Here is a 20,492-nt window from a genome sequence, read left to right as displayed (position 1 = left end):
GAATTTGTGATTTGGGGTCATGACGAATAACAAGACACAAATGGAAAGTAGTCAAAGTGGGCTACTCAAAATTTGTAGACTGGAAACACTGAAAGAAAAGCATTTTTTGCAAATGGAATGGACTTGGGAAAGTGTGCAAATGGATTCATCAAAATTGAAAATTGGCACACTTGAACTATTTTTAGAGGAGAACATAGTGGTACAATCCATTTGATCTCACCTATCATGGATTCAAAGATATGATATCACAAATAGGGGTTCTGACAAATTTGCACTTCTTGACACTAGTAAAACTTTATAAATTGCATTTGGAATCACATTTGGAAACTGATCAAACAGATTCATCATAAGCTCAAAATTAAAACATGAAAATTCTTTGACCTCTAAAATGTAGCACAAAAGGAATTTTAGTATTTTGATCAACTGGGTCAAAGTTATAGCAAGCCAAATATGGCTTCCTAGAATTCAAAATAAATTGCATCAGCATGACATCAATAAATGACCAACTTTGAGGGATTCAAAACCTAGTCAAACAGATTTGAAATTACTCAAAATCTAAAATATAGGTTCTTTGGTATGGATGCTAAGCACTCCCAAAGTGGTGAGTCATGAAACAATGTTGGGTGCAAGATATTCAATTGCAAACACAACTCCCTATCACTATTTGACACTTAGGTGAAAATGCAGATTTGACAATTGCTCAAAATGGGACTTCACGAAATGACTCAAAAAGGAAATTTTTCTTTGTGGAACACATGGATGTATTGAATACATGTTGTTATAAATAATAAACACCTCATGGTCCTCAAATAGATAGATGGGTACACGTGCATTAAAGAGCATTTATAGGGCTTAATTTTTCAATGGTACTTGAACTTGGGGTTTCAATTTTGAGTCCCAATAGTGGCTCTATCTGGGGATGCATGTCCCTTATAGGTATGGAAAGTATTTAGATCTTTGGAAGTATCAGACCACACACTTGATAGCAAAACTTTTCTCGAACAACTTTATTGAAAGCAAGAACAACTACTCCTACTGTGTACAAGAGATGTCATCGAGCTACCAAACTTCAACAAATTTTTTTACCTCTATCATAGATCTAATTTTCATTGACATTTTCTTGAGGTAAACTTAAATTATCTTTCCCATCAATTGCACCAATCAGATTAGCATCTTGAAACAAAACACTTGGCAAAATTGAATTCACACCTTCATTCTCATAATGCATACATACATCATCATTGACCTAGACATCATGCTCACTATGAGACAAAACATCAGCATGCTCATGTAAACTAGGATCAAAGTGAAAACCATCATCCACATATGATAGATGCATGCTATTAACTAGAAACACAAATTATTCATATTCTACCTTGTTCAACAAGTTGCATATAGCAAAATCTTCCAACTCACCTTATGTAACCGAGTGTGAAGAATATGTGAAATCTGATCAGTGCCTTCTTGCAATCATGTCATTCATTAAATTAGATTTACCATTCACTAAAACCTCTTTACACTCAAACAACTGATTAGTTACCAAGTGTAAAAGACTATCATGAAAGTGTTGACATAAACCATGTTGATCGTAATCCTCATTAGACAACTCATTATAATGAACTTTGAACTTATCATCAACATATAGTGAAAACTCAAAATTAGATTTATCACTTCTAGCCTTTTCTTCTTTATTATATTTGAAACCAATTTTAGTATAATCAGCATGATAAGAATCTAAAACAAGATGAAAATTCTCCCTATAGGTACTCTCCTTATTAGAAAAGTTGTCATGTATATTGATACTTGATCTATTATCACATACACCTCCAAAAATTGATAGCAGATATTCTAATTTTATATTGAATTCAACACCAAATCTTGGGGAAATGACCTCACCTTGAGAGGAAGTACCACAAGGGACAACATGAGCATCCAGAAAAACATTTGCATATCTTTTGAGATCATGAGCTAGCAGTTCTAAAATTTCATTAACACTGAACAAGACTTCATCACAAGTCTCTTCTCCTAGGTTCTAATCATAAACCAACTGATCTAAAAAACTTATATTAGTAGTACCATTAATATGATGATTTGAAAAACTAGAATCCTTACTACAATATATTACCTCTTCTTTACACAATACCTCTTTACTAGGTGTATCATTCTCATCTTTACCAAAAGAAGAATTATTTGTATTGCTGTTAAAAATTTCCACACTCTCATGCATACTATTAGAAAATTCATTTTCAATCACATAACCATCTTCAACTTGCTAACTAAAATCATCTAATTCAGTAGATCTAGAACCCATCTCTTCATAATCACAAGAAACATTGTCATTATCTATGGATTCAATAGACTTACTATCACTTTCAATACATTCACATTGGGTATTTAAATCATTCTCAAATTTTTTGAAAAGACTATCAACATGGAAGATCTTTTGTACCCTCAAATGTGATGGTTAGTTAACTAAATTAGGCATAAAGACATCTAGGAAAGCAATAGGCCATGAAAATTCCTTGGGTCTTAAAGAAACATGCAACTCCATGAGTGCTGATTTAAACTTCTCATAAATATGATCATCTTCTAGACCTTGAATACTTCCTACCATATTTCTTATAAATTTGATAATTTGATTGGGAAGATCTTTCTTAATTTCTACCATATCTTCCAACACATCTTCATGTCTTGGTAAACTAATTTTAGATCTAAGATCTAATTCCATTTTAAAACAAACCCTCTACCTCTTTATCCTAGTGCTGAAATCACTTAATAGAGGCTCTAATTTTTTATCTCATAGAAAGGACACAATCAAGCAAGTGTTGCAATTTTCAGGATTCTAAAGTCCTAAACTCTCAAAGTTTTTTCCATCATAGAACTTATACACATACCTCAAGAAGTCTGTAATAAAACTACAACAATATTTTCTTTCTCTACCAATTTTCATACTCAAACATATTCTTTTCAAAATCCAAATTCAAGAATATGATTATTTATAAAACAAATTTTCCTATGTATAGTGTTGATCACCAAATGGAGAATACCTCTAAATAATATTATTTTCATGAAAGGAAAATTTCATGAAAATAGAAATACCTAAACTATAGTGGTTGTAAACAACTTTGATGCTAGAAACAACAACAGATCTAGATTTGTTCTGCAATTTAATATCTCTTTGCAACTAAACACCACATAGTTTCTTCAAACATTTCCAAGAACCATAGATAAAATCTTTCAAAATTCTTTCTAGCTATTGTATCTTTCAATCACACCATGAATCTCAAATTGCACTGGTTCAAAGATTTGACTTCAAGTAGCCACTCACTTAGTGAGAAAGAATATATCAGCTTGCACAAAATTACAAGCCAATCCAAAATTTATAACAAGTATGTGAAAATACTTATTAGAAAGATGGAATGTCGAATACTTGACAAGTTGAAGAAAACAATATAACTTTGTGATCTAACAACAACTTGATAAAATGCCAAGTGACTTTGATAGTACAATTTCTTCAATTCACTCAAACTACTGTTGTTAATGAATAAGCATACTAGGGTGCATGATATTTGAGTAAGAAAACTAGAAAACACATCAGAGAACTTACCACTACAACCTTTTCCATGCATGTCTTCCTCTATATTGAATTTCCTTCTTTTAAATTCTCAAGGTTTGTCTACCATTTAGATTCAATATAGTCTCTAGAAGAGTCACCATTTTTTTGGTGATTTGAAATGCTATAGGTTTCAAATTACCCCAATGAGAACAAGACACATCTAGGGGTAGTTAACTCTCATTTTCAACATGTCATTCCAGACACTGGGCCAACTATAAGGCAAGACCCTTCTTCTACTTTAGGCTCTGCAAAACCTAGGTAGGTGGACCTCAAATTCAATTAATATGGTACCAATGCAAAAACATATTCCTGAATTTATTAAGCATATTTAAACCTTATTTCTCCTAATGACTTATGCAATAACATATATCTACAATAGCCAAATGCAAATCTATGAAATTCACAAGCTGAGTGAGGGTATCCTTTTTAGCTGTTCAACATGAAAGGGAAATACAATTGATTAATGATGTTGAATATCAGAAAGACCTAGGTATGAGAAACAAAACTAAATGATCCTACAATTGATCAATGCTTTATCTATTAGGCAATTACATGAATTATAACCATACATCTCCTGAAAATCTTTGACATAACTCCTACATCAAGATCCTTGATCTATCTTTCACCTTGTGAATAGACATCTACATCAAAATGAATCTCATACTTGACCTATCCCATCATGAAATATGCAAACCTTATGATAAAAATCAAGCAATTACATGGCTCTTTGTTCCATCAGCAAGATACTTCAATCACATACAATCTTAAACAAAATGCAGCCTAGTGTATGCTCTTTGTTCAAAAACTAGAAAAGATTACAAATCCATGATAGGAGACATGATTCAAACTAAAATTAAAACCCCTTGTTATGTTTTTATTCATTTTCCTTGAAAATGAATACATGAAAGATGTACAGAAATACTTCACAAATCACCTAACAAATGAGAACTATCTGCATAAAACTTAAATGTTGCTCAATACAAGAGAAATTCCTAAAGAAAATGTGGTGTCACAGTAATGAAAACACATCAAAACTAGAACCATTGATCTCATAGATATGAGAAAAACTCAAGATTGGAACCCCTATGGTATCACAGTAGTGAGTCCTTTTTTTCTTCAAAACTGGAACCGTTACAATGAGAAAGAAAAAGAAAGATATAGATCAAGAATGGAATCCTAGATCTGATACAAAGATAACATGTGTCCACTTGAAATTCTATTTCTTAGTAGTGAAAAGAATCTCTCTAATCTCTCTCTACAACTGTATATCTAATCTTCAATCATTTTGGCCTGCAAAAGCAAGAAATATTTGAGATATTTGATTGAAAATCATAACTGATGTTGATGCCAAATGTGAACTCAAGGTAAAAGTGAAAAATCAATTAAAAATGAACTCTAGAAGCACAAAAACTTTTTTAGAATTTGTTTAGGCTTCAACCAACTATAATGTTTGCCCCCTAGCTTATTTTAATGCTCCATGATGAAAACTATCTGTTCTACTGAGAATGTCTTGGAAATCACAAATTCACTTATAGACTAAACTGGTGAATAGTTGTGCAAAAATTAACTCCATATTTGGAAAGGTCATTTCCTCTTGATTCCAATGGTATATTGAAGTCCATATTTTGGATAAAAATTTCCCCAGTTATGCCCCTTTGAAAATCCAAGCTTCCACTTATAGGTTTGCATTAAAAAGCCAAAAATTTTAAAAATTAAAAATAGTTCTATAGTTTAAACTATAGAAAACTCAAAATCTTCAAATTTTAAACTAAAAAAAACTTCTCAGAATTGGAAGGAGAAAATTCTTTTAAAAACATGAATACCCCTTATACCTCCCTTGGTTATCCAATTAGCACTAGGTGTCGCCTCTACATTGGTTCAAACCTACACAACTAGTGCCACATGTTGTTATCTTATTTTCCAATATACCAGGCAGGCAACACATCACTTCATGACTCCTCACAAGATTCTTGGATTTTTTGGTAAGGTGCCATGTCGCTACTAGAAAATCTTCCCATTTTTCAGTGGTGACATGGTGACCACTGGATTTTGATGAGATTTTCTAGTGAAATCCTTCATTTACTACCATGTCAGTGCCATGTCATCTCCAGATCATCACCACATTATTACCACCTAGGTTGGTGGCTATGTCACCATGGTTATATGGTGAGCAAGTTTACTTGGTGACATAGCAACGGTCATTAGATTCTCCATGTGGCATCGTTTGGTCACTTGATCTCCCACATTAGCATCTTTGTCAGCATGCATGTTCAAAATTTATTTCTAGTCACCTCCAACTATCTGGGTTGGACCCACCATGGAGCTATTGCCTTTTCAAAAGGCATGTCTCTTTAAGACACTTACTATAGGAGTGAGGGAGTACTTGAAGATTATGGAATCCCTAAACTTGGGTAATGTGGGATCAATGTTTTTCATAGTTTTCCCTTTGACTGCAAATTTCTTTTGCAACATGAGGCTTCTGTTTATTACTTTGTTCACAATATTCTCTGCATGTGTTGTGGGTTCTTTCTTGCATGGACTTCCTTCTATCTGATGCATGGGTTCTCCCTTTGTTAACACTGGCTAGCTCCTCCTCTACTTGGCAACTCCCTTTACCTTGTAGCAGTTTCTTCATTGCATTCTTTCACTAAAGAAAAGTTATGCCTCCTTTGCTTTGCGGCTTTAGAAGCTTTTGGATGTGAGCAACAGGATGTCTCCATCTCAAGTGACTAGATGATGAGATTGATGAGGTATTGGGCCTCATTCCTTTGATTTGAAATACCACCTCTTCTCCAAACGGCTCCTCGACTCCTTGATGCCATGCAATTTCTAGATCCTCTTCTATGTCAATCTTGACAAAGTGAACATCCTTGTCAAATTCATCAATGATCTTGTTGATAATGGGCTTGAGACTTTGATAAGGCCCATATGTTCACTTATATTTGTATTTTTCAATAACCGACAAGATATCTAGCCTTTCTCATTGCCTATGATGTCAACAAATTCCTTGTTGAAGTGGACAATTACAATTGGATTGTTGAACATTCTATGAAACATTTGGCATGACCAACCTATCCTACATTGCTTTCGATGCCTTCAAAATAGAGTTTTTGGTATCAATATTTGGATCCCCCATGCACGTTTCTACCTTCTTCCTGTCCAGACCTAGAGATTCGATGACATTGTCTGCACATTCTTTGTTATATTTCTTTCCTTCATTGGACACCTCATGTGAAAATAATAACATAGTCCCACCAAACCCATGATTTTTTATCTTCTTTAACATTGTAACCCTAAAAATGTGGATCCCTACCTCTAACATGGAGTTGTTGTGCCTTCTCCATCTGGCTTCTTCAATTTTACATGGGTGGCTTCTCAGGGGAATTAATAATCTTGTGATCTTCATGAGCTTGAATCTCTTTGATTCAAGTTCTTTTTACAATGACCTTCTTCAAGAAAATTTGGGATTCTATTTGGTGGTATTTGTGTGGTGGATTTTCTATTTTTTTTGGACAATTTTTGCATAGAGGAAGTTTTCCTGATGTGACCTTTCCAATCGGGAGACTTTTTTGTTTAATTGGGAGTGTGCTCTATTTGGAGCGTCCCCATTGGCTCCATTCACCATGACTATGTGTTTCCTTTGGTCACCCTACAAATTGTACATTTTTTGTGGAGATCACATTAGTTATGGTGTTTAAAAGGCAATTTTTTAACTTCCAGTATTTCTTAGATTTTCCCCCTCTCATCTCTAATAATTCATGCCTTGTTCTCATAAGCTACGACTTCTAATCATTATTACCCGCTCTTGATCATTTCAATAATAGACTTGAAGATTGAGATGATGCAACATCTGAAACTCTTCAAGGCCCATGCTCAACTGAATCATGAAATTTGCCAATAACATCTTGTGATTTTGGAATCCCTTTGGAGGAAAACACATCTTACCATTCTCAGATGGAAAACCATTTTCAATGATGTTGGGACTTTATAAAGTATCATGACTTGTAACTAGCTCAGTCAATAATAATAAAAAGTGCAAGCTGTCTGGCCATCCATATGCCTATTTTAACCCTTTTATGAACTTCATTCTTCTTGTACTCAATTCCCCATTTTTACATCATCAAGACACCTTCACGATTCCACAAAACTCAGACTCATCTGATGGAACTAGTTAGGCCCAAAATGGGTTTGGCTAAAAAAAAATTTGTTTTCAAATGACTTAAATCTCAAACTGATCCAATGAGCATTTGATACCAATTTGATGAAGAATAAATGAATTTTCATCATTTTTTAAACTTTTAAAACCTTATTTCACCTCTTTTTGCAACTGTAATATTTTTGTTAGGAGGTCCTTTGATCGGCCTTAAAAATTGATCTAAACAGATAATCGGGCTCTAAAATCCAACACATTGATTCTCAACTCCACACACTTTTATCCTATTAAATCTTGTCTCATGATGAATTCTCAGTAAAAAGATATTAATAGTCAAAATTTCCATCTCAAAATTACCTACAAGTAAACATGTCAGAAAAACATAATTTGCATTTGGATTTGGCTTCAAAAATAGGGCAAACTGATACTTGGGAAGATGAAAACTGGGGAACCTATTCACTATCATAAGAACAATATGAATCTAGGATTTGGGCTCATGACAAATAACATGATACAAAAGGAAAGTGATCAAAGTGGGCTACTCAAAATTTGCACATTGGAAACATTGAAAGAAAAGCATTTTTAGCAAATGGAATAGACCTAGGAAAGTGTGCAAACAAATTCGTCAAGATTTGAAATTTGGCACACTTAAAGTATTTTTAGAGGAGAACATAGTGGTACAATCCATTCAATCTCACCTATCATAGATTCAGAGATATGATGTCACAAACAAGGGTTCTGACAAATCTACACTTCTTGACACTAGTAAAATTTTATAAATTGCGTTTAGAATCACTTTTGAAAATTGATCAAATGGATTCATCATAAGCTCAAAATTGAAACATGAAAAGCCTCTAACTAATAAAATGCAGCACAAAAGTAATTTTAGCATTTTGATCAACTGGGTCGAAGTGATAGCAAGTCAAATAGGGCTTCTTAGAATTAAGACTAAATTGTATTAGCATGACATCAATAAATGACCAACTTTGAGGGATTCAAAACCTAGTCAAACGGATTTGAAATGACTCAAAATCTGAAACATAGGTTTTATGGTATGGAAAATAAACACTCCCAAAGTGGCAAGTCATGAAACAATACTAGGTGTGAGTTATTCAATCGCAAACATAGCTCCCTCTCACTATTTGACACTTTGGTGAAAATGTAGATTTGATAATTGCTCAAAATGGGACTTTACGAAATGACTCAGAATGACAATTTGTCTTTGTGGAACACATGGACATACTAAATACATGGTTTTAGAATCAATAAACACCTCATGTGCCTCAAAGTGATAGGAGGGTACATGTGCATTAAAGAGGGTTTATAGGGCTTAATTTTTCAATGGTACTCAAACTCAAGGCTTCGATTTTGTGTCCCAACACTGTCCACAATTGCAAGAGAAATTCTAAATCTTTTTTTCATTTCATTCTAAAATGTCCTTATTATTAAGTTTCCATTGTCTAATATCTTTTCTATAGGGTGTTTTTTCCATACCTCTGAAATCTTCTCCATAGTGCATCTATCACTACTCATTATGTCTATGACTTATAAGTAGGGGAATCTCTTAAGTAAATGGAAGAATATGTGATTTATCAATGATTGGAATCTAAACATACCATTCTTTGTTCTCTTAATCTTTTCTAGGTTATTCAAGAGTTGCATTCTTAGAATTTCACTCAAATTCACTTGCTCTTTCTCAACACATATCTTATATGTTACATATATAAATCCTATTGAAAGTTCATCAATTTTAGAACTTGGATAGACTGAATAAGCAATAATTCTACTAATAAATCTCACATCATCTTGCTTGATGGTGCTAATCACCATAGCCTTACCATTGTACACTGCCTTAGTATAGCTTTCAACTTTCTTCTTTACCAACTTCTCACTTATAGGTACACTGCCTTGTTTTCTCAGACCAGTTACCTCATGAATAAGGTTAGAAAAAATGTCAACTACATTACCTTGCATCCATATCTTACCATCATATATCCTGCTTAGTATAATTTGAGTCCATTTGTTTGTATCTAACTCATGGTAGAAGTGATACTTAAACAAGTCTAATTCCCTTAGATGTTCAAATTTGGGCTTCATTGTCATGTCATAGTTAAAAACTAGTTCCATCTCTTTGTTCATGAATTCACTACCAATTGACTCAAACTTGCAGTTCAAATAACTTTCTACATCCTCAAGGTAAACTACATTGTTTGGAGTGATAGACAATGTTGAGTTAGGGTTTCCATTAGTAGGTTTTATGGAAACTATCTTAACCTTAGGTCTATCTTCTTTCTCAATAGTGTGTACTACTACATATCCATGATCTTTATCAAACAATATCTTTTACCAAAAAAAATTTGTAGAAAAATGATAAAATACCTCTTTCTAAAATTAGGGTTTTCTTTGAAATTTCTCTAACAAGTTGCTTTTGAGTGCTCTTCACTTTGGATGTGTTTGTAATGAAGTGAAAATCAATTATATACTCTATTTATTCATCAAATTGAACTTGTGTGCTTTGCAAATGTGGAAAAACTATCAATTACATTTTGTAATTAGATAACTACTCAAACACACCAAACTGATCTTCAAATGTCACCCAAGGTTTACTATATCCTCCTTCCATCATGACAAACATCGTCAAGACTTCACATCATGAAATTCTCTGCAAAAACATACTTTTCATATTCTATTATAGAATTAACCTTTACTGTAATACTAGTAACTTTAAATTCCATCATAACTGGTTTGGATGAGCTCCAAATTACAAGTGAGCTTAGGTACCATATAAACATAACTAGATACACCTTTTTTTAACTTCACTACCTCTAATTTGGCTTCTGAATAAAGATCTCAAATTTTGATGTTGTGAACAAGCTTAATTCAACTTAATTGAATTAGACTCAACAACTGCCTTCGATCTTCCTATTTCATCATCCTATATTTTTTCTTTTGAGATATATGTTCCTTTCACAAATGCTTCATTAAGTTCTTCTTGAAGTTCACTCGTAATGTTTCTTTGTTCTTCATTGTCTCTGCTAGTTCTGGAGTTCCTTTGCTAGTTCCTTCTATCATTCCTTCTATTCCCAAAGTGTCTTCCATTATTCCTTCTATCTACAAAGTTTCTATCCATTCTACAGTACCTTGCTATATGTCTAAAGTTATTTCATAACAAACATATAGGTGCTCTACTTCTAGCATTTTGCTAATATTTAGGTTAATGACAATTTCGAGCAATGTGTCCTAAGTTGTTACACTTATAACACATGATTTGTCTTCTGCCTATATAAGATCTCCCTTCTTTTGATGTTCTTTCATTAGATCTTCTTCTATCTATAGGGTTAGTATTTCTAGACATTCTACTATTTCTTTTATCATTATCATACTTAGGTTTCCTACAATCAATTCCATTATGACCCATACCATGATAATTATGATAATAAAAGCTTTTAACATCATTAAATGACTTATTAGTACAATCTCTTTTCATATGACCTATTTCATTACATAAAAATAACTTACCTCTAAATTAATACCTAGTTGCCTTAGGGGTTTCCACTTGCTCTGGTTCATCCAAGATTTCAATTTCCTTGTTTTTCTCAACTTCTTTAGGTTTCTTAGAAGATTGACTAGATTCAATCTTTTCAAAAAAATTATCTTTTTCATTTAGATCTAATCTAATCTCAAGCTTCTTTGTAGACATGTTAATTAGGTAACCAAGACCATTCTTATCATAAGTAGGTCTTTATATATAAATTGAATCATTGAAAGCTTTTCTCTACTAGAATAAAGCTTCTCAAGTAGATTTTTACACTGTGTCAATTTTCCTTTCACAATAGTGTTGTACTTATGGATTTTTTCATGATCTTCTTTCAATGTTTCAAACTCAATTTTTTTCTTTACCAAAATTGCTTTTAGATTTGTATTTTCAATCTTCAAATTAGATTCAACTTTGCTAGGATCATTTCTCAAAGTCAACTTCAAATTTGTAATCTTCAACTCATGCTTCAAGAGCTTGTATTTTTTTTTCAACTTTGAATAGTCATCATCACTAGTTCTAGATTCAAAAGATTTAGGCTTAGATTTCAGATGATCAATCTTTTCCCTCAACTAACTAATGTATACTTTGGAGTCTTCATATATGTCCTTTAGCTTATCTCTTTCTTCAGTAAGGAGATCAATTTGTTCAAGAGCTTCTTCAAGGTTCTTCATCCACTCTTCTATATCCATAGGGATCTTACTTAAGTTGTTAAGCCTCTTCAAAGTAACTATGCTCTAATACTAATTGTTAGAAATAGGGATTACTGGGGGGGTGAATAGTAATCTACAAACTTTAGTTGCCAACTAGATATTATTACTTACTTTAAACCATGCATACCAAAGTAATAAAGTAATGCTCAATAGTAACAATAACAATGCACAAAGATAACTCATAACACCATAACTCAACTAACCAATGTATACTTTGGAGTCTTCACATATGTCCTTCAGCTTAACTCTTTCTTCAATAAGGAGATCAATTTGTTCAAGAGCTTCTTCAAAGTTCTTCATCCACTATTCCATATCCATAGGGATCTTACTTAAGTTGTTAAGCCTCTTCGAAGTAACTATGCTCTGATACCAATTGTTAGAAATAGGGATTACTAGGAGAGGGGGCGGGGGGGTGGAGGCGGTGTGTGAATCAGTAATCTACAAACTTTAGTTGCCAACTAGATATTATTACTTAATTTAAACCATGCATAAAAAGGAAATAAAGTAATGCTCAATAGTAACAATAACAAAACACAAAGATAATTCATAACACTATATTTTGTTAAGTAGGGAAACCCTGGCCAAGGGATAACCCTAGTGGGAATGATACCCACTAGATAATATACTAATATATAAGTTCCTTGTTAGAGGATGGACCTTATTAGGAGTTAATGGAAAAATTCAGTATAAGTAGTCCCTATTAGTAGACTTTGAATACCTATTAGGAGATTCCAACCCTATAAGGAGTTGTGGTACAATAGATGTAAGATGAGCCCACTACCCAAACATGCACTTTCAATCACAAGAAGAGCTCACTACTCAAAAAAGTAATTAGACTGGATATAAGTATTTTATTTTATTCTTTGACTAATCTCTAATCATCATCTCAATCTTAGATCACCAAATAGCTTATATAAAACTTTGCATATATCAGTTTCACAAAAGTTTACATATGATCACAATTAAAAGATAGAACTTCCAAGCACACTTCTTATCGCAAGAAGTGCTTTGAATAAATACTGTCATGTCCTCTTTTCAAATAATTAAAAATAATAATCTTTGCTAAGGTAGGCAGGCCCAAAAAGGCGAAGTTTCAGCAAAAGGGGATAATCTTTGGAAGCGAATGGACTAATAAATAAAAATTATTATTAAAATATGTTTTACTAACCCCTCTTGGATGTGAGTTAGGGTTATGCCCTCTTTTAAGGGTTTTGGAGGCATTCTGGGCTCATTCTAGAACTTGATTTTTGCTCATTTCTTGTTATTCTTTAGAGGCTGCCAAACCTGTGGAGAAGGAGACCCAAGAATGAGAGTTTGCAAGTTTTCAGGGAAACCCAAGAATGGGAGTTTGTAGGTTTCTAGGAAGGCTAAGGATGGGAGTTTGAAGCCATTCCATGTGCATGCTCATGTAGAGTTTTCCTTTGTGCTGAACAGTGCAAATTTGTGGGTTTTCAGGTGTGATTTTTGTAAGAGTTTGGTGTTTTCAGTTGAGTATTTCATATCATTTTGGGTTGCTCCTATATATCAGACATTTAGATGTTAAAATAGATCTAAATATATGTATTTGGTCATGATTATACTTCTATGATAGATTATCAGTGCTTTTGTGGTGTTTTTGGCTATTTTGTGTTGTCTTCAGGAGCTCGATGAGCATTATCTTTGCCCTCCATTTGGGAGTTATTGTGTAAATTTTATACAGATCTGGAAATATCATTTTTTAGGCTGTTATACTGCTGAAATTTCTATAAAAAAATTCCACTTTTAGATTTATTAATAATATGTGAAGCTGTGAAGTTTTTGGCACTATTTTCGGCATACCTGATTTGGGGTTTATTGAGAAATTGGTAGATCTCTGAAATATTGGTTGTTTGATATTAAAGATCTGATTAGAGGTTTGAAATATCATATAAAATCAGAAAAGGGACCTTTCAGTGGTATCAGAGCCATGATCTTGCTAGCCTGAGGGTTTGTAGAAGTTTGCATGTCAATTTTGACAACTAACCAGATCTTGCATGTTAGTTTTGACAACTACCCAGATCTTGCATGTCAGTTTTGACAACTACCTAGATGTTGCATGTCAGTTTTAACAACTACCCAGATTTTACATGTCATAATTTATGGTTGCATGTTGCTTCTAATCAGCTGCATGTCAAAATTTATGGTTGCATTCTACTTCTAATCATTTGCATGTTAGTTCATGGTGAATTTGGTGGTTCCATGTTGCTTCTAATCAACTGCATGTCAAAATTTATGGTTGCATGCAACTAAGTGAAAGAGAAAAGAGATATTTATAGCGAGAAAAGAATAAAGAAATTTTGATCAAACCTCCAGTTGAAAGTAAAAGTATAAAATCTAAGGAAGGAAAAAATTATGGCTAATCTAGATGAGATGGCAAAGAAATTCTTCCAAGACATCCAAAATACTCAGAGGCAAACAGTGGATAGTTTGGCAGAAACTAGAGAGGCTTTGCAAATATTGACAGAAAAATTGCAAGGAGTTGCATCTATTAATGAGAAAGGGATCACTTCAGAGGAGTCAAGAAATCTGAAACTCACACCCTCTCAATCAACAAAAACTATTTTTCTGCATGCAGATGAGCCACAAGTGCCAAATCTAGCCCTTAATCCCATGGAAGAGGTTATAGGTAACTTGATTGCATTAAGAGCTACTTACAATGGTTTAGATGATGACTTTCACAGTTTAGTTCCTTTTAGAGAATATGTGGATATGATGAACACTTTGATGCCCAAGAAAGAGTACAGGAGGGAGCATGACATAAGTGGAAGAGAGCTCAAAAATAAAATAAGCAAGTTTATAGCACCTACTTTTGATGGAACAAATAAAATTTCAGCTAGAGCATGGCTACAAAAATTATAGACCTTCTTCACACTTAACCCCATGAAGGAGAGTGATGCTATTCAAATTGCAAGTCTACACTTGGAAGATGCAGCCAATGATTGGTGGTATCATGGAATGACTACTCAAGGTCATGATCAGGTAACTACATTTGATGATTTTAGTCAAAGAGTGATAGATAGATTTGACCTCAAGGATGATGATTATGAGGATGTTGTTGTGCATGATGGTGAGATACCTGGTAGAGATGAGCAGACATTGAGCATTCATGACTTTGTTGAGAAAGAGTAGCAGGCACAGTTAGATGCTTAGACACATGAGGTTGAGGCTGGTAGTACTTCACATGATTTGTCCAGCCAGTTGAAAGTGAAAAAAGATAGTATTGTGACTTCATTATCTCATCATGACAGGTATGTGGAGTTAGTTGGTATTGGTCATATTACTCAGGTGAGGAGTTTTCTTGAGTTAACAGTTGATTCTAGTTTATAGATATGGACTCGAGATTGTTATATTGGCGTTTGGGATTCAATTGACTGGAGATCTTTAACACTTTTTGGTAGCAGTGTTTGTTTGGGTGCTATCATGGATTTGATTAGCAGATTGCATGGTTTTGTCTTTTCTTGTGCCAGTAGCTTGTCTGATGCTGGTATTAGTTTTAATACACCGATGTTGGGCTTTGTTCATATATCCAGTCGACCTTACTTGCTGGAATGTGTTGATGATCTTTCATATTTGGTAGTGTGTACAGATGAGTCCCAAGATCATATTGGCATTGATGACATCCAGGAGGATGCAATGGGTAGTTTTGAAGACTTAGTTTCCTTGGGTACAAAGGAGTTGGATAGTAGTGCTATATTTTTTGATACTCCGTATGTTGATATGAGCTTTAGAGTTGATTCATAGGACATGGATGGTAATACTCTAGAGACTAGTAACTTTGAGGATACTCCTTTAGATAGTGCATTAGAGGAGGTTTGTAGGAGATAGTCAAGCCAGTGCCATCATGTGTCTAATCAGTTGAGAGTTAGTGAGTGAGACATTGCTATCGCTTGATAACATTTTGATGCTGCTTGTCAATTGTTAGCAGTTTATGGATGGGGTTCTCCTACTAGTGATGAGCAAGGAGGCAATTATCTTTCCTTGACAGAGTTCCACTCTTTATGGGAGGCTATCCAAATTCTAAGACAAGATTATATGCATTTGGTAGCCAACAAAGATTATCTTATGGAGTGGGGCAGTACAGCATATGATGCATTGTTGGCCAAGGAAGATGAGGTGAGTGACCTTACTAAGCAGCTTGAGGTGACTTTTGAGATTCTTGAGAGTACACAGTTGGCTTTCAAGGAGTCACAGTTTCATTTGGCTAAGGTGACCATGGAGTTAGAGAAACTACAGTCTTTACTCGATTTTGTACAATCACAAGCTATGGTGTCAGATGATCTGAGGATGTCCATGGTTGAGATTGTCAAAGATAGTGGAGATGGGGATGCATCCATCCTTGATACTAACATTGGCATATCAGGTTCATCCCCACTAGAGTCAGGTTCAGTGGAGTTGGGTGCTATAGTAGATTGTTGTGGTATGCTTGACATGGTGGTGACCTCTAGCACTAATGGCACGAAGACTAGAGATGTTGTATCAAAGACCATGTGTGATGTTGGTGAGCCGATAGTTGGCATGGTTCTTGCTAGTAATACTACTCCCTTGGCGATGTCTTTAGAGGTAGTAGTCAGTTCCAACTTGGTTAGTGATTGATTACAATTAGTTATATTTGGATTGTAGTCTAAGCCACTGACTGAGATTGGCGCATTCTATCAGCATTACATTGTGAGGTATGCTCATCAATTTACCTTTGATGACCATGTTGATGAGATGATGATACAGAGATGTACTTTGGTTCCTAGTGCTTATCATCAGTTATGGGATAGTTTGGTGCCTCGGGATGAGAGTTGTGATGGACATGACATGGCGATAGGTTCTGTAGTTGACAGCTTGATAATACGTGACTTAGAGCAAGAGTTTCAGAGTGATGCTTTAGTGGTTGTTGTTATTGATTCTACTCCTTTTGCTATGACATCTCCTGACTTAGCTGGTGATCAGTCACAGTGGGTTGTATCACTTGTTCATGGTGAGCTGTTGACTGAGGTTGTTTTTTTTTATCAACATTATATTGCAAGGTATGTACATCAGTTAGCATTTGATCCTTGTGTTGAGGATTTGATGGCCGGCAAATTTGGTTTGGTTCCAATTCTTGCTGTTTATCTTGTGATGGCTTTTCACCATCAAGGGTGCATGGGAGTTATGGTTATGAGACAGTGTTTAGTGATCTACAGAGTTGTGTTGACTGCAGGAGTTTTACAGTGTGTGGATTCTCCATACTTGGTATAGTTTCATTCGAGAGCATTCAACATTGTTGCAGAGTTGGATTGTACATTCTCTATAGGCTAGTGGAATGCGTTGATGGTATTTATTGTGTTGGTAGTTTGATTTGTCCACTTTACTTGGGTTTTAATGTTCTAAGAGTTTGTGTCTCGTGGGTTTTTGACTGTGGAAGTTGTGACTTTGGAGTTTGGTTGAGAAATAATTCTCAGTTTGATTATGGATTCCTCTTGGTCATATTGCAGAGGATATTGCAGGAGCCTGTGTTAATTGGCAGTAGTATAGTTCATGACTACATTTGGGATCCAGGTGGATTGATTGGTTTATTTTTCAGCCATTGCTTGAGGACAAGAAATATTTGGGAAGGGGGGGACTTGTCATGTCCCCTTTTCAAATAATTAAAAATAATAATCTTTGCTAAGGCAGGCAGGCCCAAAAAGGTGAAGGTTCAGCAAAAGGGGATAATCTTTGGAAGCGAATGGACTAATAAATAAAAATTATTATTAAAATATGTTTTATTAAACCCTCTTGGACGTGAGTTAGGGTTATGCCTTCTTTTAAGGGGTTTGGAGGCATTCTAGGCTCATTCTAGAACTTGATTTTTGCTCATTTCTTGTTATTCTTTAGAGGCTGCCAAACCTGTGGAGAAGGAGACCCAAGAATGGGAGTTTGCAAGTTTCCAGGGAGACCCAAGAACAGGAGTTTGCAATTTTCTAAGAAGGCTAAGGATGGGAGTTTGAAGCCATTCCATTTGCATTCTCATGCAGAGTTTGCCTTTGTGCTGAACAGTGCATATTTTTGGGTTTTTAGGTGTGATTTTTGTAAGAGTTTGGTGTTTTCGGTTGAGTATTTCATATCAGTTTGGGTTTATATTGTATATCAAACATTTAGATGTTAAAATAGATCTAAATATATTTATTTGGTCATGATTATACTTCTATGATAGATTATCAGTGCTTTTGTGGTGTTTTCGGCTATTTTGTGTTCTCTTCGGGAGCTCGATGAGCATTATTTTTGCCCTCCATTTGGGAGCTTTTTTGTAAATGTTATATAGATCTAGAAATGTCATTTTTTAGGGTGTTATGCTACTGAAATTTCTATAAAAAATTTCCACTTTCAGATTTATTAATAATATGTGGAGCTGTGAAGTTTTTGGCACTATTTTCGGCATACCCGATTTGGGGTTTATTGAGAAATTGGTAGATCTCTGAAATATTGGTTGTTTGATATTAAAGATCTGATTAGAGGCTTGAAATATCATATAAAATTTGAAAAGGGACATTTCAAATACTAATCCTTTACACAAATTACTCCTAAGTCAGCTGAGACCACAATTCACTTTTCCAAGTTAGAGTAAGCATCTAGGATGTTGGCCCTAATTGGGCAAGTAATTATTTTGTAAACAAAACAATTCTTTCCTTTAATTATATTATCTTGCTTCATCAAGACATGATTATCTATGTTTCATATAGTCTGTATAAACTTATGAGGTTATACATGTCATCATCAAAATGTATACTATCTCCATATAAATTTTCTAGTCATAAAATGACATCTGCAACAAGTTATAAACAAAACAATACACGATTGTAAACCAAATTCTATACTTAGACAATTTTCTGATTACTAAACATGAAGTATCTTTATTTTTGAGATTTCTTGTTAGCATGTATATCATGTGTTTCCATAAATGACAACAATTACATGTCATTGTTATCCAATTGTCAACACTTTCTTTCTTGGAGGAAGATTGGTTTCTTGGTTAAGAAAGAAGTAGGATTGTACATCACAAAGTACAACAAAAGAAAAGTATGTTGTAGTAGCAAATAATTTCATTCAATTCATTTGGACAAAGTAGATGCTAAAGGATATAAGGATAGAAATTAGTGATCCTATTGTCATACATTGTGACAACACAAGCACAATAAATATGTCTAAGAATATAGTATTACATTTAAAGACTAAGCACATTTCTATTAAGTATCACATGTTGAGAGAGAATGTTGTAGGTAAGGAAATCATATTGGAATATATGAGCACTAAAGAGAAGATTGTAGATATATTCACTAAGCCTCTTCCCAAAGAGACTTTTGAATATTTGCAAGGTATGCTAGGGGTTATTCCCCTTCCTACATTAGAGTAGAAGATGCAAGAGTGCATCAGTCCAAGGAAATAAAGCACCATTGTTTGTCTAGACTAAATGCTAATGATTCCTATATGGGGGAGTATCTGTGATGGACAGAGTCATGTAGGACTCTTGATGGATGTTGTTTTGAATAGTTTCTTTTGACACTCAAGCTATTAAGAATCAGTTGTTGCAGAGTTTGATGCAATAAAGTTGGTTGCTAAAACCTTTGACATTGACGTCAATGAGGGAGAATATTTCATAAAAACATTATGTTGAGGGAGAAGTATTGCATGGAAAATAACATGGAATGATAGTTTGATAGAAATTATATTAAGGTATATCAATGGGGGAGAATGATTGATGAAGAGGATTTGGAAAAGAAAATGAATAGTCTTTTGTTGGTATTCTTGGAATTAGATGTTTTTCATCTATGTTGCCATCAATGCCAAAGGGAGAGATTGTTAGAAGATTGGTTGGAAGCATGAATTTTAATGATATTCCTATGGGGGAGTATTGTAGATATGTTACATTCATGATTGAGTTTGTCATTGATGTCAACATAGTAGTTTTCTATGGTATCTAATAGAAGAATAGTGGAAAGATCAAGTTGCTATGGATGGCTAGTTGGTGTTTACATTGTCTGAGGTTATGGAAGATACTTATGAGTATCTAGTATATGTAGTTAACTTCCAAAGAAGAAATTATAAGTCTAGAAGAAGTTATGTAAGTTTTGGTGAAGTTTGTTTTGAGATAATGATTATAGAGGCATGTTCTAGTAAACTTGTTATATCTCTTAGCAACTTTTCTATTATGAGAATTGAGGTTGAGAACATGAAAAAGACATCATGGTGATGATGTGGCTAGGCTCACTCATCATAATATTGCATGTATGGAGAGTTATTCAAGTTACAAGGAAAAATATTAATGTTATCACTAAGTGTAACGTATTCTTAATGTGGTCCTATAATTATTAATTAAGAAGGTCTAACAGCCAACATAGGAAATTATTTTGAGGACTCAATATAAAGGAAGGACATTGTATTTTATCATGGTATGGAATTATATGGTTTTATAATTGATGATAAGTAGTAGCAAGAGTAGAATGTGAAGTT

Source organism: Cupressus sempervirens, chromosome 11, assembly GCF_028749045.1.
Source record: "Cupressus sempervirens isolate cs-2001-9-10 chromosome 11, ASM2874904v1, whole genome shotgun sequence".
Taxonomy (NCBI): Eukaryota; Viridiplantae; Streptophyta; class Pinopsida; order Cupressales; family Cupressaceae; genus Cupressus; species Cupressus sempervirens.
This window is presented reverse-complemented; position numbering follows the sequence as displayed.